The 21,224-nt window shown below is 41.3% G+C and overlaps 1 protein-coding gene and 2 long non-coding RNA genes across 6 annotated transcripts in view; 1 reads left to right on the forward strand and 2 right to left on the reverse strand.

Moving 5' to 3' along the window:
- prr36b (proline rich 36b) overlaps positions 1 to 17,444 on the reverse strand; it is a 34,010-nt gene extending 16,566 nt beyond the window's left edge. Inside the window, exons 1-2 of one of the 4 annotated variants that reach the window (XM_032586947.1) lie at positions 17,150 to 17,444; positions 16,342 to 16,452 (exon numbers count right to left, since the gene is read on the reverse strand). The gene's annotated coding sequence lies outside the window, so the exon portion shown is untranslated. Of the gene's footprint in view, positions 1 to 1,393; positions 1,635 to 16,341; positions 16,453 to 17,149 lie in introns of those variants that run through there. The other 3 variants (XM_032586945.1, XM_032586948.1, XM_032586946.1) reach the window with 3 other exon arrangements.
- LOC116735220 (uncharacterized) overlaps positions 1 to 20,348 on the forward strand; it is a 28,167-nt gene extending 7,819 nt beyond the window's left edge. Inside the window, exons 2-4 of the long non-coding RNA XR_004342353.1 lie at positions 3,025 to 3,033; positions 7,115 to 7,116; positions 20,259 to 20,348. This is a non-coding gene — a long non-coding RNA (uncharacterized LOC116735220). The remainder of the gene's footprint in view (positions 1 to 3,024; positions 3,034 to 7,114; positions 7,117 to 20,258) is intronic.
- On the reverse strand, positions 20,318 to 20,708 carry LOC116735219 (uncharacterized). The gene is made up of 2 exons (XR_004342352.1): positions 20,481 to 20,708; positions 20,318 to 20,405 (listed from the first exon to the last, which is right to left on the reverse strand). It is a non-coding gene; the product is annotated as an uncharacterized LOC116735219 (long non-coding RNA).
- Between the last annotated feature and the right edge of the window lie 516 nt (positions 20,709 to 21,224).

Genomic DNA, 21,224 nt, shown 5'->3' on the forward strand with positions numbered 1-21,224 from the left:
AGAAGGGCAACAAGTCTGCTGCAGAACAGAACGAGCCTATTCTACAAATTGTCTACATTGATCTCGATGCCAACTGGACTGCAGTGCTGAACAACCCCCCCAGTGTGCTGCTTAAAAAGCTCAGCGACACAGTTGGCAAAAGTTGCGCTCACTGGTTGTGTTCTTCGTTTTCTGTACAAAGTGGAAGAGGAGTCACTAGTATCAAATAGTTTTCTAGGATTACAGTGCCTGGCAAGACTATTCGCGCCTTGTCAACATGTTTACATGTAAACTGTAATGTGTTTTATGGAGGAAACAATTATAAAGTAGAGGGAGAATCGTTTAGATTTTTAATTTTTTTTAAATAAAATTTGAAAAGTGCTTAGTGAAAGAGCGCGGGAGTACAAGAAGTAAAGTATTGACTAAATTCAAGTGTGCACCACAATTTTCTGATTTTTTAATCTAGAAAACATTTTGCAAACCACATACCTCTGTCTTTTGACAACACAGTAATATGCTACTGATGTTGATCTATTTTGCAAAATTTTGAGAAAACCACAATAACCTTTTTAATTGTAGTGCAACAAAGTGAACAAAGGAGGCTATGAACATTTTTATAAAGGCAGTACATGTGTATTTACCACCAACTCAAATTTAAGACTTTTAAAGACCATTATGAATTGAATTTAACACCTCTATCTCCACAGAAATGTACAAACCACATCCAGCCAACTGGTGATATATTTGCACATTTACTTCTTTAGACACAAAATGCTAGCTAGGTCGGAACGGTATATTAGCAGTGAGTTAATAGTAGCCTAAACTGTCTTGAGTCACAGAAAAATGAAGATGTCTGAGTGTGACTCAAACTTTTACCTGATAGAAAAACAATTCATAGAGCATAAGAAATTAAACAGTTCTGTCAAGACCAAATTTAAGACTTGCAATTAACATATTCAAGGTAAACTTTTATAAAATGAAAGTAAGACATTTTAAGACCTTAACTTTAGATACATTTAAGACTTTACAGGACGCGCTATACCTTGATATAGGTAGGAAAAGTTTGCAGGAAAAGAAGAATTAACCAAAAGAACATACAGCACACGAGAGCAAAAAAATAAATAAAATCAAACACTGTATGCTCTGAGACATCAGAAATGGCCCAGCTGCTTCAAGTACAGCACATAGCCAGGGGAGCGTGAGGGGTAACAGGAAGCTGGCCTGTCGAAGTTTACAAACAGCTTTAGCAGCCGGCTGTGCAGGAAGTTAAGCAGCGAGACAAACACTCAGGCAATCCTGAGGCCAGCGAAGAGGAAGACGCTTGGCCTGTGGAGCCTGGGAACAGAACCGGGAAGGTGGGAATGAACGGAGGACTGACGAGACGAGGAAAAAACAAGGCATAAAATGAGCTCACTGCTGGCTGCCTGGTCCCACTTTAAAAATCCAGACATCGTGATTCCTCCTAGTTTCCACTGTCCTAAACTTGTGCACAGACTCACACTTCTATTTGGAGACGAGGACAGACATCATCTTTATTCCGCTAGCTTCTTGGAAACACTCCCCCAGCAAACGCTTCATCGTGTTTTTGTCCCTCTTTAGTCATTCTCTGCTCATCCTCCAGACCAAATCGTATACATTTAAAAAGACCCTCCTTCATCCTGAACTGATCCTCCCTTTCTCCTAACTGTGTCCCACCACCACATCCTCTGTTTCCTTCAGCCCCCCACCCCGACCACTGCCTCGGCTTTGCTTCGATCTCTCTGTTCTCTGTTTGCCACGGCGCAGATGGCTGGAGCAGCTGAGCAGGGCCAGAGGGGGAAAGAACGAAAACGAAGAGGGGAAGAAAAAAAAAAATGGTTCCATGTATCCCAAAACCCACATAGCTAGAGCAACAGGCTGCAACCAAAACACTGACTGGTAGCTGCTAAGAGTGACTCATGCTAACAAACTTCCAACTTTGGAGTTAGAAGAAGTTGAGTGCTGACTTTTCCTCTTGTTTCAAAGAGTTCTAAAACGTACATGGAAAATAGTGCTGGGATTTGTTCAAAAGATGTATTCTTCAGATTAACTAAATATAAAATTGCACGTTTTCAAAAAGTGTTCTAGAAAATCTTTTACTGTTTCAAACCAAACATCTCATGTTTTCCAGTTTTTTCATATTCAGGAAGGTTTAAAAGAAGTCACTTTGTTTCAAACATAATTTAGAAATATTAACTGAAAACTGGTTGTGCTTCAGTGGAAGGATAATTAATGGTTGTAATGAGTAGGCCACATACTGCCTTGGTTTTATCCAAATGACCATCACTGGCTTTTTATTTTTGTGGTTTAATTTTTTTTAAAGAATGTTTTTGGCACTAGTGTGGCCTTTATTTGACAGTACTCTGACAGAAAGTGGACAAAGAGGGGAAAGACATATAGTAAAGGAACCAAGGACAGAATTCAAACTAGAGGTTTGCGATAATCCGACAAGTAAATACAGGACAAATATTGCCGATGCTGATATCGACACTGATACCAATACTTTTCTATTGTTTGCTATATCAAGTGTCTGAACGTTAGGAGTTTTTATGGGTTTTTTCCACTGAAATATTTTTGCTATAATCCAGAAAAGAATTATGACAAAGTTGATGAAAAACATAACACGATGAACAGAAAAAGTAGAACAAAAATATGCGTATTTTTTCCTAAATAAGCAAAAATATATATAAATTGAGAGCAAATCAAAACACAATTTTTAGATAGAGTTGAGAAACTGCAACACAAAAATTAAATAAATTTCAAGAGGGAATATGAAACTAAACGCATCAATCTGAAACTGATACCGACTTGATAGCAATATCTATATTTGTTGCATTGTTGACCGCAGTAGAAGACCATGTAACACACTTTTTCTGCTTTGAACTAAGCAACCTTTCGCAGCTGAGACTTTTACGTCAAAATAGGTAATGTGATTATCTGCATTATGTGATAGTAACGTTAAACTTTTCTGGTTAATCACGTGTTAATGCATTAACGTTAACAAACCTAGTATAAAAAATACATAAGCTTTAGTTAGTACAATGATTTCTGCCGTTAATATTAACACTTCACCGTTTTACTCTGACTCCATTATAGCCATCAACGCAATGACCTAACTCAACCAGGAAATAAAACCATGTCCGAGCCCAATTCCCTCCTCTCTCTTTAAAACTGCTCGGCTCCCGATCTTCCCACAGCAGGAGAAAGCATGTGGCCTCACTATTCATTACTCTACTCCTCTGCAAAGTCCCAAACACTCACTGTGTGTGTATGTGTGTGTAATAAATTCATATATCCATGACCAGAAGAACATTTCTGGTTCCATTGCAAGTCTCCAGACAGCTGTGAGATTGCACTTCTCCTCGGCTCCACGTCATCAGGATAATCAGTCAGAAATGGGCAGTAAAACCAGGCAAGAATGCACATCTCTGCTCTTTTTTTCTCCTCCATAAAAAATGAAGGCAGAACATTCAATATTAACACACTTCAGAGAGTCGGTGAAATGGAAGAACTACTGTTTAGGCTCCTGCCAAAGTAAATTTCCCAAAGTTCAGCTTTGGGGTGATGTCTACTGAGCTGACGTGTTACGATTCTCAAACTCCATTAAATTGTGGTTTGATATCTTTCAGCTCTAAGATTAGATTTTAGGTTCAACCACTGCTCTAATTATGGTATTTTCCTAATTCAAGCAGAAGTCCAAGCTGAATAATTTCAGCATTTTATCCCTAATTAGAACCATCAGCAGTAGGGGTGCACCAATTGAAGTTTGCTGGCCGATTATCGATCTTGAAAAAGCCTAACCCATCACTTAATATTTTGGCCAATACCAATTTTTTTTTGTCTGAAATGTCTAACTATAGCAAGAAAGCAGCAGTGGGATGACTATTAACTGCAAACGTGCAGAGATGACTTGATGTTTTCAAGCAATTTCATCCAAAAGTTCACTTTATGTTTGCCACCAGCAATACTAAACATTTCAGTAAAAATGTTCAAACTGTGGGTGCGGTGGTGGCGCAGGGGCAAAGCATGACCCACGAATTGAGGCCTTAGTCCTCATGGCGGTGGTTGCAGGTTTGATTCCCGGCCTGGTGACATTTGCCGCATGTCTTCCCCCTCTCTGATTACCCTGTTTCCTGTCAAACTACTTTCAAATAAAGGCCACTAGAGCCAATAAAACCTGTAATAAAAAAATGTCCAAACTGTAGTTCCTTTCTATTCATTTGTTGTGGGGAGGATTTTGGAGGGAACTTCCATCTTTCTGACCTGTCTTTCACACCAAAAGAGGAACCAGAGTGTGGGGCACGGCTTTTGTTTCCTCTCAGCAGCCTCACTGAATCAACCACGAATTAAATGTTTTCTGGTTCACCAAAACTTCAACTGTCAGTGCTGCAGTTGGTTCTAAAGGAAGACAATGGGATTGGAGTATTTCATTTTTATTATTATGCAAATATTTGTTTAAACATTTAACACTTTGGTATTATACAAAAAAAATATTGAAAAACCTGACTTGGTATGGAAAAACCCTTTATAGCCCAGGAGATAAAACACAAGCTGGCACTGTCAAACCATTAGGGACAGAGTGCAGTCAACGACCCAAGACATAATGTGTTATGATTCGAAACAGATGGTTTTTTCAGCCACATTAAGTTTCATTTAATAATGTTTACATTCAGTAATGTTGCTAAGCGTTTAAGACATTAATAGTCTTGATGAAAACATAAGCAGTAAGAGTTACTACCAAGACCAGTGGGTTTTAAAAACATTATTTCAGGTCAGCTAACAGGTAAAGAGTTGCTCACAAAAGTCATCATTTTTATTTTGGATTCTCTGTAGCTTTTAGGAACAGTTACAGTGATAGACTGGAAAGTAAGTCAGCCCAGACTCAGAATGAAGCGGTTCTGCAGAGAGCGGTACAGGCAGCCAGCTCTGTTAATGCTCAGTGACAGCAAGTCAGAGTCCATCAGTCAGAGTTTGGAAAAGACTGTAAATGAGAAAGCAAAGTATGCTCAGCACTGTACAGAGAGTGACTGGCAAGACTGGATTGATTTGCATGCATTATGAGAATACTGCAACCACCTAACCATTAGCATCTCTTAGCATCCCCTTCAATGCTTTCTATAGGCACTTAACAAAAGGGCTGGTTCACAATTTTTAATTTATTGTTTGTTTTTTCGATCACCTCTACTTCAAAATCTAAAACATTTGCACTGATCAAAGTTGAAATGGACAGTCATGACACTAAACAAATAATGTTATTAGGAAAATTTAAGGTTAATAAAAAGTTTATTCAATTTGAGCGGAAAAAAACATAGTGCAGTGTTTCTGCAGGTTTTACCAACTCAAATTTAAGACTTTTTATGATCATTATGAATGAAATTTAATTTTTTATCACAACAGAGGTTTACAGGAGAAAAATAGCATATTTTGCGATGATGTTTACAACCTTAACCCCCATGGTCCCATGCTTTTTGCACAGGATGCCAAACAATTTTGCACATTATACATGTAACATTGTGCGTTTTGTGCAGGTAACAATTGTGAGCCTTTGGTTAAATCGAACATCGTCCAGTTAACTGGTGATAAAGTTGTACTTACTCACAACTAATGCAAAATAGCTAGCTAGGAAGGTTATATTAGTGGCTAGTTAGCCTCAAGTCAAAGAACACAATGAAGTTGCCTGCATGCATAGCAAATGTCTGCTTGGCAGAAAAGCCCCATGAGAGAAACCTATATATAAAATGTATTAAATTGAGTAGTCCTTCCACAAGGTATTTAAGGCTAAATTACTTTTTTAAATGAATTTAAGACATTTTAAAGCCTTAGTTTTAGGTACATTAATTTTTTAAGGATGTGCAGACACCCTTAATAATTATGTAGTTTTCATTTCTGTATCCTGGTTTTTGTTAAGTTAGCCAAACATAATTCAACTTGCATCCTTTCATTTAAGTCATGTGCCCAAAATCCAAGCAGCGTCCTACTCCAAATTCTCCGCAAGCCTCAATGGTGAGCTAACCAGTAACCGAGAGCAAACAAAACCCACGCAAATACTGAGCTATGCAAACAATAAAGCTGTTGTTAGGGCACAGAATCAGGAAAGATGCAAAAGATCAAGGACTCCATCTTCTCTATTTTTCAGCATATGGCCATGTGCAAATCTTTTCATCCCTGGGCCAGTGATTCTCTACATGTCCTCGGTCATCACTGCTACATCACAACTGTTGTGTTATGCTTTCACTGCCTCAGGCACTACATGCTAATGATTGGCACGCCAACTCGGCAAGGTGACATCATCCTCTAAGGCATCATCCACTCCTAATACCCCAACTGGGATATAAACAAAGTGTACTTATGCTCCCACTTAGGCAGCTGCAATACATTGTTAAGGTCAGTACTGTCAGTAACTGGGAGGCATCCAGGTCTTCTGAGAGACCTCAGCCTTTCTGAGTCTAGACACAAAGGATGCAGTTCCTGAATAATCAGATCATCATATTTAAATAGCAAACCAGCACTTAGACCCACTTTCTGCATTGTATAAATACAGAAAGTGTATTTATGTTTGTATAAAAACATAAGTACTGTGTGCTTATGTTAAATACCGCCGGTGGTTAGCATGAGTGAAGTGCTGAAAGGCCAATGTGAATGTAGATTTTCCACTGGTCTGATGCAAATTGAGTAAAAACTTAATTTAATATCAAATCTGTTTAAAGGCTTCACATTTAACTAGATGAGTCGTTGGGTGAAAATAAAGAAAAATCTTTGCATCCCAGGAGAGAGTCTTCAAAGTCAACCAACTGACCATGAGGATGTATGAACCGCTGTTGATGGGGGGGGAGAAGAGAATTCTGCTTTCAAACACAACTGTGTGCACACAGACACAGATGCATTCAGTGAGCCTGCTTCTGTCCCCGGGGTCTACTCTAAATAAGGGAGTGATTGTGGGGGAAGGAAGCAGTGCTGATGGTGTTGGGGGTGGGGCCATAAGAGACTCTAGAAAAGACGCAAAAGAAAGAGAAAGTGAGCTTGTATGCATGATGCAAATCCACAGAAGACAGAATTATTAAAAACTGCAGAAGTTTATTGAAAACCAGAAACGTAGCTTGATGTTTGTAAGTAGAAGCCGTTTGTTACCAAGGTGTCGTTGACAAGCATGGAATGACCTTTGACCTTGTAATTGACAAGATTTTTGTCTCCACGAGGAGCAAACAGAAGGCACTTAGCTGACCTGTTTGCTTTTGGACACTCCTTGCTCACTATACTTAAGAAGGTGCAATGCATCATTTGTGGAATAAAATCTATTGGAAATCTGATCAAATGAGAAAACTGTATATAGTTTTTAAAAGAATAAACCAACAGAAGTGTGCCAAAAAAAAAAAACCTGCTGTCTTTCAAAACATTTTGTAATTAGACTAGCCAACAGCAATTAGCAAACACCTAGTGGAACTGCGCATCATCTGGGGTTAGAGGAACCATGTTGTGATGACTTCCAAAAAGGAAGAGTGTTGGAAAGAGAAGGACTTTCTTAAAGAGACAGAGGCCCAATTTCAAGGCGTTAAATCACAAAGTGAAATTTTATATTTGATACTTACAGCATTTTTCTAACAACTGAAGGCAACAGTTACTTGATTGTGCTACAGAATAGCACTATATGTCTGGGAAATACATATCATTGCCCCTTTAATGTCTCTTAGACTGATGGCGTCTCAGTGGGCACAAATTTGTCTGTTCAACCAATACAACTCTGCCGTTCTGCTTAAATTATTTACTACTGTCTTGCTTACAAAACCATCTGACATCAGTAAGTGGGCTAAAAACAAAGTGTTTTGGAGCTGATGCCATTTTTCCTGCTTACTGTGACCAGAAATGACCAAAGAAGGTGGAATGTATCCAAGCATGAGTACTCCTCCTCGCTGCATTCGACAAAGAGGAGAATGTCACATTTAAGATGTCACTTGCTGGAACAGAGCCTCAGATTGTCTACTCAGCCTACTCCATATTACAACAGTTGTCTCAGTCACTTCTACAGCCCATTCAGGGCTAGTTGGACTCATTGCTTCCATTTATTCAGATGCTTTGAAATGGATATTTTCGCTGAAACAATGCAAGCAGTCATCGCTTTGACCGAATCTTCTGCGTTTTAATCAGAAACAAGAAAAGCTCTAAAAAACAAGCCGCTTATTTGACTATTCCATGAGCCTCACATTAGTTTCACGATTCCTTAGCACAAGTGAAACGATATCATTTGCAATTAAGGGTGGATTCACACCAGCCCTGTTTAATCAAACTTTATTTTGTTTTTCCAGAATATCTGGTTCGTTTGGGGAGGTGTGAATAGGCAATCAAACTCTGTTGCGAAACAAAATAGCAAACCCAGGTCTTGGTTCAGTTGAAGTGAACTCTGGTGCGGTCCGAATGGATGTGGATGCAAGTGGACCGGAGACTGCTCCAAAAGCAGGAAGTGGACTATAGCGCAAAACAAATGAGCTAGTCTAGTGCTAGCAGGAGAAATGACTTGGTTTTTTTTTTTTTTTTGCCAAAGACAAACAAGAAATAATTCAACCATTAATATCTGACAATTTTTGAAGAAGGAAGTTGTGCACGTCTTCTTCTAAGGTTTTGTGTCATTTCCTTGAGTAGTTCTTGCAGCCCCACCACAGGCAAGAAGGTGAACAGGTTTTTTAATAATTTGATTTTGTTTGACACAATGCAGCGTGAAATGGAACCGCAGCGGCTGAAAATCTAACAGATGCTGCAACTTTGGTTGCCAATCGAACCGAGTCTACCGGACTAGCAGGTGTGAAAACACCCTTAAGAACTTAATGTGAGTCATCATGCTGTGTGGGGTTTGTAGAAAGTTTGAGTCGTGATCTTTTCTGCACCTCTATGCAAAGCGTTTTAATAAAAAATGAACATGTTCACCTTGGACATTATATATAAGGCCACATTTAAGTTGAATTTATTTAGGAATGTAACAAGATACATCTCAGTAAAAGAAGACTGAATACAAGGCGGTATTTAGAATCAGATACTTTGCTCATATTTCTAAGGGAACACAGTTAGAAAGATGGAGATGACAGTCAGCAATGCCCCACAGTCGAATATTTCATTTAGACTAAGCCCAAAGTTGGCACAACACCAGCAACAGACCCACAGCTGCAACAGTCACCGTTCTATTAACAGAATATGAAAACAAAAAAAAAGTGGTCCTCAGATGTTTGAACAGTTCAACACATAAGTAAGCTTTCTTGTAATGAGTCACTGTTTTTAATTATTTAAAGTCTTTTAAAATTAACAGAACTTTGAACTGTTATCCCCCTACACATGTGCTCCAGTTTTAGTGTACATCATTGCCGCTGATTTCGCTTTAACAACCAACGGCACGACTTGCTGTTGATGGCAGCTGAACGCTGAGCTAGAGCCAGCTGGAGGTTGGGAGCTGCAGATGTCATTAACTCGACGGTAATCACAGTTCACACACTTCCAAAACATTCCCAGAGTTGAGGTCAGGAACCTGGCTCAGACTTCCTCCACAAAAAACAACCGGCAACCAATCCCCACTGTTCCCAGTGGCGCTCACTCACTGGACCGAGGCGGAGGCATGATTGAGAAAGAAAGCATGAAAGAGGAAGCAGCAAAGTGATAGAAAAATAAAACAAATCTACATTGTCAATTCAAACTTTTACTTCCAAACCTAACTGCCATTTTTCTGTACTTTTTATTTCAACACACCAACTGCCTTTGCAGTGGTGTGCATTTAGCATTCCCTACAAAGAAACTCACTCTTTTTAAGGCTTGAGAGGAGTTCTGTTGAAACCGGGTCAACAAGAGAAGAATCTTCAATCATCCTTTTACCTTCAAAGAATCGCAGACACACAGGGAATCCCAAAATCAGAAGTTTTTGTCAAATAAATCCATGTTGCATGTCATTTTGAATTGATAAGTACAGATTTTTTAGATAAATCAACTTCCATTTAGGGATGAGGTGGTTACCACTGCCAGGGTACAAAAATGGAGTGACATTTTTTTTTTAGAGGTTTTAAACTATGACATGAAAAACCAATACAGACAGACCATTTACAACAGGGAGGGCCAAAGTAAGCATCGCTGGATGTCACCTGAACTCCTGATTGCTCCTGGTTCCATCAACCAAAGGTGTATGGAGTGAGAGTAAGGCAGAACAAAGAAGAAAATCCTCATCGTCCTCATCATCACTGGGCTGCTAGCATATGTCAGAGAAGATGCAGATTGTGCTGCATTTCCATTTAGCACATGTTTGCGCAAATTCTAATTCTGAAAATAAATTTGCTTAATGGAAACACAACAATCTCAAAAAGACAAAAGTTTTTGTTGGATGTTTTGTTTTTGTTGTTAGTTATCAGGTGGTTTCTCGGCCATATGGAAATAGGTTTAATTCACAAAGCTGCAATGGAAACACAGTTTTGCATCATACTAGTCGTATGGTCAATGACCAGTTCCTACAACTGCCAGAAAACACAAGATTTTTTAAATAACTTAATGCGTAAACAAACTTATTCATGTGTGATTTTCTTACTTATCGGAAGAATCGCAACTGCGAAATTGTGTTTTTTCAACATTAGTGGAATATCGACAAAGTTTTGCGCACGTTTGTAAAGGAAACCCAGCTGGCAAAATAAATGACAAGAACATGTGGTCAGAAAAGCTGCCGTTAACCCTTTGGAGCCAAACACGAAGACATTACAACATCCTCAAGTGGTAACTTCAGAGATAATAGTTTCATAAAACTGAATTGTTCACAATAATTGTAAATAAATATTAGTCTACCACCAAAGTCCAAACATCGCAGGAGTCATTCGTCTCGCCAAGGTTACCTGTCCCTCTCATTCTTATGAATGTCAAAACCAATGCACATGAACACTTAAACTCTGCGCTCCCATATTGTGGCCTGAACCCCCTGTTACCTCATGGGGATGTGCAGATTAACACACGACAGACCTCGTTAACCCTGGACAAAGAGAGATGCTAATCTTGTACAGTCGGCCTCGGCTGTCCTCTAACTGTGCAGTGACACACAGAGAGGGAGAGAGTGAGGAAGGGGAAGAAGAGAGAACAAGGGAGGTATATGTAGCCGCAACAGAGGACTCAGTATGCCCCAGAAAGGAGACAATACCAAGGGGAGGCCTCGCTCCATCATCCCTCCTATAACAATGGAGGATAGAGACAGAAAACGACTACAAAACGCAGCCCCGACGCAAGTGCTATAGTCTGGCTGAACTCCACCGCCTGCAGCGACGAGCAGCAGGGCAGTGCAAAGCTCAACTTTGTGGATATTGATCGCAGTGGAGAAAGTAGGCGGCCAGGCAGGCAGACCCACAGATGGCCAGGACACGGACAGACACAGACAGAGGAAGTGCATTAGTAAGGCAGGTACCTCTGATGCTATTAGCTCTGTCCCTTGGGAGATAAAGGAGACAGTAATGACAAGGTTTTAGGTGGGGACAAAAGAAGGTTGAGTGGATAAAAACAGACAAGAAGGGATGGTATGGAAAAAACCCCAACAAGATAAGAAGGTAGACTTAGGATCCAGCAGAGCGACCAAGGCTAATTTGTAACTTGAAGAGCTGCTGGATCATCTCCATAATAGGCTGTCTGCCCACAATCAAGCTCCTCTCTGGGGGTAAATGAGATCAGGCCGGGCCAGGACCAGCTGGTGGCTTGGATCAATGACACCAGACAGAGCAGATTCAGAGATGGAAGCAGTGAAGCATCTGGAAGGGATGGCGAAAACCCGCCCGGGTGGCTCCGGCGTTCCTACCAGATTGCGCAGGGCGGTATGGACACCCACTTGCGGGGTACAAGAAGAAGAACAACTGAGTCCATAAGAGGATTATGCTTCTGTTTGTAGTGGAACAAGACACATTCCAGATGGGATCTGATCTTTCACAGGGTGTGAAACAGGTTGGGCGGTTGATCTGATCCATGCTTTGTGAACACAGCTGGTCAGAATGCAAAACAACCTCACCATGTCCAAACGCTACTAGATTAGGCTAACAGCGTCCTTAAGTGTGTACGCTGGTACTGAAGGAAGATGACTTCTAGTTAGCTATTTTCAGTATTGGTTAAGTGTGTAAAAATGAAATCAGGAAGCAAAATTGACAAGAGTAGAACTGAGTGATCAAACATGCAATCAATATCAACATCAACTATATCAATGTTGATAATTTAATTTAACTTCAATCCAGAATCTCATGGTATCGAAAAAGGAAAAGCTTTAATCGCTTTAAGCTTTACTTCTCACAGCCCAACTTAGCAAGGTTGGTGACATCAACTACTCACTCACTCTGGTAAGAACCTGTTGATTAACATGCGCAGCAGCATTTTCATGTTGCCCCCAACAATCACGGCCATACTTCACTCCTTGGAGGTCTGCACTCAACTCAAAGCAGAAGTTCGCCAGACACGTCCGCACAAAGGTCAGTTTTTACAACCGCATACTCTTTGGCTCAAAGACTCACACAGGAAACTGTTTGGCATGAAACTGTGTTCACATCAAACTGTTTTGACGTGACTGAGTTCATAATGCTGAGAGTCAACACAACCGGTCGCAAGAATGGGTAGTGACTGTGCAGGACTAACAGATGTAAGGTGGCTACTATGATGTAGAAGAAATGGGACTAGGCACCCGGTTAGCTCGTCAAACTTGCAGACTGTAGGAAACGAAGTGAAAATAGAACATGAGTGCAACAGATTAAGAGGAAATTGTGGATAAAGATCACATCACCAGTTTGAAAGTATTTTGGATTTGTAGAACAAAAAACACTCTACAATAATTATCGATATTAACATCCAAAATGCTAATATCGTGATACATTTTTTAGTCATATCGACCAGCCCTACCTACGTCAAAGGAAACTGTACTTTGTAGAGAGGCATGTTTGTTGTTCATTCAGAATGCTACGATAGCTAGACTTTGACAGGTTCCTTTTTCATTTCAAGAACTTGAGTTTTTGGTTGTTAGTCCCAAACTGTTTCGTGGATACAAAAAAGCAGTATTCCGTCTCAGTACGGCAATTTCTACTCACAGATGGACTGCAGCTATACAAACTAGTGAATCAATATCAAAATGTTACTTTGTTACTACTGTATAATATTTCTAATGTGTTTAAATACATATTTCAGGTGCCAAGTAATTTAGACTCTGGATGCTACTTTGAGTGGAATTTCTCCACTCCTGGTGTCTATACTTGGGGATAAATAAAGATAAGAAACTACATTGTTCAGAAAACATGAAGAGAAACTTTGATTTGCTACTAGCAAAATCAAGGAACATTTTTACAACATCTCTGTTGTAAAAATAATAAACCTCAATTTTACAGTTAAAAATACATTACAATAACCTGCGTGTCATCTCTATTACAACAGTGTGAAGGGTTGACGTTGGCAGTAACAAAGTAAGGATGAGTTCTATTTTATCTGGGAGCCAACAGTGACTCAATGGACTCAATAATCACAATCTCCAAGACTGCCCAGCAACAAAAGACTAAGCCCCACAAACGCATTGTGAAGAAAAAGGGAAAAAAAAGAAAAAAAGAAATCCAGTCCAGAAGCCTAGCAACTGATCTGTGAACTGTGTTCATTATCTATGCTCCCACCAGGGGAATTTAGATTGTCCAAACACAGCAAATTACTGCAGCTGTTGCCAAACCCAATCTCCAAACTGCACCACCAGTTGCCAACTGCGTGCGTGGACAACTGCGATACTACCGACCGCGGCTACTATCAGAACCAAGAGCACAGACAACAGCGGGGCTTATCTCCGCTTTATCGTCACTTTGCAAATGTAGTGTGGCGCCCAGAGCGGGTTTCCTTGAGGCGCCTATCGCCGGGACAACAGGGGGAAATTCTGGAAAAAAAAAAGACTGTTTCTGTTGGTGTTTAGATAATCTCAAAACAAGAAACTATTGTGTGGTTTTAATGGATTAGAAGAGAGCTACAATAATTTGTAATGATGCCAAGGAGAGCAAGAGCCCTGGGTTAAGGCTGAAAAAAGCTTGATGACCAGAGGCACAAACTCCCCCCTGTCACAACGGAGTTCAGATCTGGGGGCGGGGGATTTTATTGTGAGTCACACTCCCACCAACACCAGCCCTTAGGCTAGAGGAACGACGACACATGTGTCTATTAACGCAGCCATCACCTCTCCTCTCAGAGCCGACGCTAGGGGTCAAGAGGGCAGCTTGAGGCTAAATTAGCTATTAGCATTTAAAACGGCCCAAACATCAGATCACATAAATCCATTTTATAAGCGGACCACTTTACAGAACACTTAAAAGCAAGTTAAATACACAAGAGAGTAAAAATTAGCATTCTCAGATGACTGATGAGTCTAATCCAAATAGTCAGAGATTAATCACTTGACATAAAAAGTAACTGCTTCCAATCATGTTGAATACCTTAAGTACTGAGGTATTAGTACCTCAGTACTAATACCTCTGGGCTCCAGCTTCAGATCATAAAGCTGGAGCCCATGTCCAAGCATGATCAGTTTATTACTCTGGATTTCCTTTGACGAGCTAAGAGTTTTTAACCTTTTCCACTGATATTCAGTAAGAAAAGCAGGGACAGAACAGAACAGCATGCGTCTAAAACGCTAGTCAGGAAAAATTAGAGTGTTGAAAGCAAAGCACTTAGTTTATAAACATGCTTTATGCTTGGTCACTTTAATTTGTTTTTGTTTGATTTCCAATAAATCATCTCTACAAACAGAACGCCTCTGACTTTAATCACCATGCTCTAAGTAATATTTTTTCAAATAACTTCATTTCAAAACGGTGCGCCTTTTAATGGCGGCTAAATTCAATTTCAAATGATTGCATCAAGCTCGGGCCAGCCTCATCCCAGAAGCAGAGTGAGTCAGCCATTCGTTCATCCATCCTGTGGCGTGGGGATGTGGTTGGTGGTGTGAGGAGGGTGAAGGGAAGGGGGGGGTGCAGTCTGGCTCACCCCTGACTTAGGAGTGCTGGAGAGCCTCCAAGCCCCAGCGTGGGCAGCTCTTAAAAAAAAGCTCATCTTCGTTGCCCTGGGATGCCATTTATTCAGGATGACATCAACATCATGGTGGATCACCACATATTGCCGGCCAACCCAATCTGGCTTTGCCCACGGGGTTTCAGACTGTTTATGCTGTTGTCTGCACTGCCGCAAGGGAACAGAACACGGCTGTGGGCTGACCATGAAGACTTGAGGATCGACTCTTTTCTTCTAGCAGTTATTCTACCATAGAAAGTCAAATTTCCTTCATGCTCAATCACCTGGGCTTGCTTAGATTGATTCACTTTTTTTTTACTTCTATCAAAGTACCTGAAAAACATTTTTTTTTCACTATTATCAGTTCAGACCTCAAAGAAAACCAGAAATCCATGAAATTGATTTTCACAAACACCTGACTAGTGTACTTCTATTAGGGGTTTTTGGTACTGATTTTTTTTGTTTGTTTAAAATGTTGCTACATATAATGAAAAAAGTCGCAAAGTTGGCAACAGTGGGGTGACTATTGTTAACTGCGAACCTATCAGTCAAACCTCTTTAAGATAGGCTTCACATGTACGTAAATGTCAGCTGATCACAGAGCTCCCAAAATTAAGGTGCCTCCCTAATCTATATTTTAGAATCATGATTTAATTAGGCTGTAAGTAGCTACTCAAGGTAATTTGAGTCAGTCTATATGATTGGATTTTTTTTTTTTTAAATAATGAAGCTAATCTCATCACATTTTCCTACATAAATCAGAGATGCACCAGTCAGGCTTTTCTTAGCCAATGGCTAATTTCTGGCATGGTTTGAGCTCTGACTTGGCTTTTTTGTCTGGTGTGGAAAGTTTTATTCTCTGGATTTTATCATAGTAAAGAAGAAAAAAAAAAAAACATTTTTTTTTTTTTTTTAGAAATATGTAATCTTGTTTTAAATCCAAGAAAAAATGAAAGAATTACAAAATTCTTACTCAAATTTATCTGATTTTAAGTTGTTAGTTGGAACACTTGTAGACAGAAAATGATTAACAAATTTACACACACATAAAGATTAGAATAAAAGAAATAAATAAATAGGATCTTAGGTATTTAGTTTGCTGATCACAAAATCAAGACAAAATGTTTTCATTCTGATATATAACTGACTGTTTCATCCCTATGATTTGTGTATGAATTGCACTGGTTTGTCTTTTCAGATCCCTTATTTGCTGTGTTCTTTTGAAATACAACAAATTCTTGCTCACTTGCCAAAAAAAAAAAAAAGGTCAGGAAGTGGGAAACCCCCTAAAGCCTTATACCATAATGGCCGATCACTTTTAGAGGGGTTGACATTAATCACCTCTGATTATATCACAGCTGTGCGCTGCTCTATTTCGAGACATTTCAGCTTCACTCGTCCCCTTCGGCTTCTGAAGAGGTCGTTGCCTTAACATGCTGATGGGGAAATGTTCTATGAAGAAAAAATGAGAATTAAGACGCTTGTCCTGCTCATTCATTTTCACACACAGAAAAAGGAGGAAAAATTGAAATCTCCTCCTCCTCCCTCCCCCCCCAGAGGCGGCTAAAACATCTCTCGCTTCTCACACTACTTTTGCCCATCACAGAACAATGGGAATCCGCGATGAAGGATGGAGGAGGGGAGACAAGAAGAGGGAAAAGAGGGGGCAAAAAAAAAAAAAAAAGTTTAGGGTGAAAAGGCGCACAAAATGCTCACAAAAGGAGGGAAAATGTTTTCCACGTAAGGACAAGAAACACGTTAAAGCGATTTAATTAGTTGTACCAGTTTGTATCTAACAGGTCTGCTGGGCAGTTTAGCGACCACGCAGCCTGGCTGCCACCGCCCCACTCGAGTCACATTCACAGAAACGGAGCGCCTCACCACACAAAGGCGGCATGACACCCAAAACAAAGCTTATACACATTTTATTTTACGCGTCTAACATAAATACCCATTCAAAAGAAACAGCAACTGTAATTCGAATACTTTATACATCTGTTTCAAATGTAAGAGAAACGGTAATGGCGCAGACGTCTTCAACGGCCACCAGACAGGACGTTAATTTTAAGCCACCGTTGTTTTTATTTACGCGTACTTACTGTCACCGACTTTAGCACGCTAGCTAAAGCTAAAACAATCTGGGACTTACCGGTTAGCGTCACTGCAAGCTAGCAAAATCCTCACCAGCTGTACGCCCAGTCGGTGTTAGCCAGTCCGCCGCCTCTCGAGTCGGAAAGTGGGGATGAAATTGCAAGATAAAAGCTGGAGTGAGAAGTAGGAGGGCACCGGGGGACGGCGAAGGCAAGTCGAACCGAGCCAACGGACAATGGACTTGTGAGTCGCGAGCGCCGTTTTCCCACAAGTGATGCGCGCACCCTTGAAGGAAGAAAGGAGGAGAGAGACGGTTCGCTTCACTTCGCTGCACACTCACTCACTCACTCACTCACTCGCGATACTGGAGCCGGCGAACGGAGGGATGGAACGGGCGGAGGAGAGGCTGGTGCGTTCGCGTGCTGCTCGGAAATGTTGGCCATGTTGTAGCCGGTGATATATTTTACTTATTGTCAAAAACCAAATTCAGTGACTATATAAATAAATTCTAGGTGGGATTCTTGTTTTACTGGAACTTCATGAATGTTGTTCACAGCGGAAACGTGTGTAAGAAAAAAAAAAAAAAAAACCGTAGCATTATTTTAATAAGCATTTTAGGAATTTATTAGCATAATAATATTTTCACACTGAAAATATTATCACGATCCCATCTTTTGATTGATTTATTCAAAGAGACATCTATATTAAAAGATTTGGGGTTTTTATCGTATAGTTGCTGGCCAGACAGGAAAGCTGGTTGTGAGAGGGAAGACAACACGCTGTTGCTGGCAACATAAACAAACCAATAATTTAACTGGGTTTAGTGAATAGTAAATAGAAAATAAATATGTGACATGTACATCTTCCCAACAGCGATGACAAAATCACCACGGTGGTGACAGAGTCATGCTGTGGGCTGACTGTGTTGAGGTATCGCATAATAAAACCTTAATAAAACGCGTTGAAGCTTGCGGTTGTAATAAGACAAGACTTGCAAGCAATGCGCTGACTCAGCAGGGTTGACTCTATATATGCATGCCACACTTCTCAGATTTTCATTTGTAAGAAGAAAAACAAAAGAAAAGGAAACGAAACACTTCACAACCGTGCCAGTCTGTGCCTCCAAATCTTAATGTGAACTGAAGCTGGGGAAACTGAAAAGCTCAACAGGTGTGAATACTTTTTGCAAGCCATCGTACGTGGATACAGTTGTCTCTAAAATGGATAGTGCATTTTAACAGTGGATCATTTTCTTTTTTTTGCCCTGTCAAAAACAACAACAAAAAACTGTCTCTTTACTACGAGTCCGTGAATGGAGCATTCACCAGACAGAAGCAGCATGGCAAAATTGAAAGAGAGTGAATAGCAAATAGACGGGAAACTCTCTTTCTCTTTTTTTCTCCACTGAAAACAACCAATCCCCTCCACTCTGGAGGGGGGTCGGGGGGGGGGGGGGGGGTGGTGGTGATGGGGGATTATTCAAATGAAGAATGATGTCACCTCTTTGCGAGTCACCCTACTCTCTCGTCCGAGTTTTTCCCAGTTGTCTGGTGCCCCCCTCTACCCCTCCACCTCCTCGTCCAGGCCCCTAGAGCCCTTTATCTCGACTGTTCAAACTCTTTTTTTCCATTCTCCATGCCCCACTGCGCACACACACACACCCCGCACGGTGAAGCAGGGTTGCGCCGCATGCATCAAGTTGGCTGTATTGTCCGCTTTCAGTGCTACTGTTGCAGCAGAACACCCTGAATGCATCTCAAACTTGTTGATTTTTAATATATATATATATATATATATATATATATATATATATATATATATATATATATTAATGTCTTAAAACAGGATGTGTATCTGTTTGCAAATGTCCACCATGTGCAGCTAAAATAAAATAATAATAAAAAAAAGCGAGCTTTCAGACACAAAGACTGTGTGCAGAGTGTGCACAGATTGTCTTTTTTTCAGTTCTCTCCCCGTCAGAGTGCAGTAGTAGCACATGGTGTTGAATCATCTCTGCTGAATCTTTTTGTTTCTGCAGAACACAGCTTTTCATTGGAGACTGTCTGGGTGGGCACGCCGCCTGTCTGTCTGTCTGCGTGTCTGTCTGCCTGTCTGCCTGCCTGTCTGCTGCGCTGCATGCTCAGCCCCCAGCAGCCGCCTGCCGTCCCCTGTCTACATGAGCCAGGCTTTTGTGTGCTGCTCTGCTCTGGATGGGATTTTTTTTTTCTTCATGTCATGCCTGTCATCCACTCTTCATTTTCAGCCCCCCCTCCCCTCCCCCCCCCTCTCTCTCCTCCCTAAGTGGTGTAGCAGAGTGCAAGATTAGATTGTGTGTTTCTTGTTTGAGTTCGAGGTGCATGTTCATCTGTCTGAATATGTAAAATGCAGCCAGAGGAAGCTTTGTCTGAAGCGGGCTGATCTCAGACGTCTTTGCTCACATTTTGGAGGAATTCGCCTCCAGAAAACCTGAGGACGCTGAGCATTATTTACCGACTTACCGATGGCTTGTGTTCTCTGCTCTTTAATCAGGTTCTAGCCGACCACCGATTACCGATCTTTAAGAAACCATCGTTTCAAATGTAAACATATTCTAATTCTCAAAAAATATAAATGTAAAGATTTCAGATCTACCGTCTATGTTAAATTTCAAAGGAGTATTTTAAATCAGTATTATGTAAAATTGACTCTTGCTTGCATGTTTGAGAAATCCTTTAATCTCCCATGGCAACCACTCAGCTGGGTGGACGTAGTCCCGCTTTCGAGGACCAAACTCCTCCTCTGAGCTGCAGCTTCCAAGCGCCCCCCTCACAGAGCGGCCCTCCCCCACTCGGTTCCTTCAGACTAGCCAGCAGCAATTAGCAAACACCTGGAGGAACTGTGAGTCTGCTGAGCTCATTATAGGAGCCATTTCTCAGTGCAACGCTGTTAGTGATGTTGTGACGACTTCCTCAAGGCGGAGTTTCAGAAAGAGAAGGAGCTTCTTAAAGAGACAGAGGCACAATTTCAAGGAGATAAATTACGAAGTGAAATTTCTCTTAGGTCATATTTGATGTATATAAAATTTTAATAACAACTTAGGGTAACAATAACTTGACTGTGCTCTAATGGCACTATGTGCCTAGAAAACACAATACCGGCCCTTTAAGCGTTAATGTAAGGTCTGATAGTGTCATATCTGCTTTAACACTACGAACCCACATGCAGAACACAACTCGGGACGCGAAAGATCAGTTAAAGTGATTTATTTACAAAAGATTTCCAGGGTAGGCTCTCAGTCATCGAAGGGACGGCGACAGACAGGTAAGTCAGGACTTCTGGGAACAACAACAGATCGGGAGGTGAGTTCAGGGACCGTGGGGATTTTCCAGAGCTCTAAAGTGTATGCTTACTCGGGGAGGAGAATAAACAACGGCGTGGCCAGGTGTGGAGGCGCTGGAGGTGGAGGTTGTGCTGCGGTGGAGGGCGGACAGGTAATAGGGTCCAGACGGCGTCGCAAGGGAAACTCGGGACTACAGCCAGACTTGACGTTGCAGGAACAGCTGAAAAAAATCCAAACAACAGATGGCGTTAGCTCAGAATCGACAGGAAGCTCGACTAGGTCGCTGGAGAGGGCTCTGGGTTACCATTACAGGCTAACACTCAAGCGTTGGTATGCTGGCAGTCGCCGTCTCTTGAAGTCCCGCTGACGAGTGGATTGGGAACCGGTGTGACGGTGACGTCAGCCCTTCAGTCCTCCTATCCTAGCCTCCATGGTGCCATCTGGTGGCGATGGCAAGCCATAGGAATGAAAAAAAACAAAAAAGGCAAAACAAAAAAAACCCAACTCCTGACAGTACCCCCCCCCTAACGGTCGCCACCTGGCGGCCGAGACGACCTGGCAGGCAAAGAAGAGCGATAATCAGCAATCAAATCCAAATCCAAAATGAACGAACCAGGGACCCAGAGGCGCTCCTCCGGGCCATAGCCCTCCCAATCAACAAGGTACTGCCACCCCCGACCCCGCCGACGGGAGTCCACAATCCTGCGAACAGTGTAAGCGGGGTGCCCGTCAATGATACGGGCGGGAGGAGGGGGTTCAGGTGGAGGGCACAAGGTGCTGGTCTGGAGAGGCTTAACTTGAGACACATGAAAAG

Source organism: Xiphophorus hellerii, chromosome 16 (genome assembly GCF_003331165.1).
Source record: "Xiphophorus hellerii strain 12219 chromosome 16, Xiphophorus_hellerii-4.1, whole genome shotgun sequence".
Taxonomy (NCBI): domain Eukaryota; kingdom Metazoa; phylum Chordata; class Actinopteri; order Cyprinodontiformes; family Poeciliidae; genus Xiphophorus; species Xiphophorus hellerii.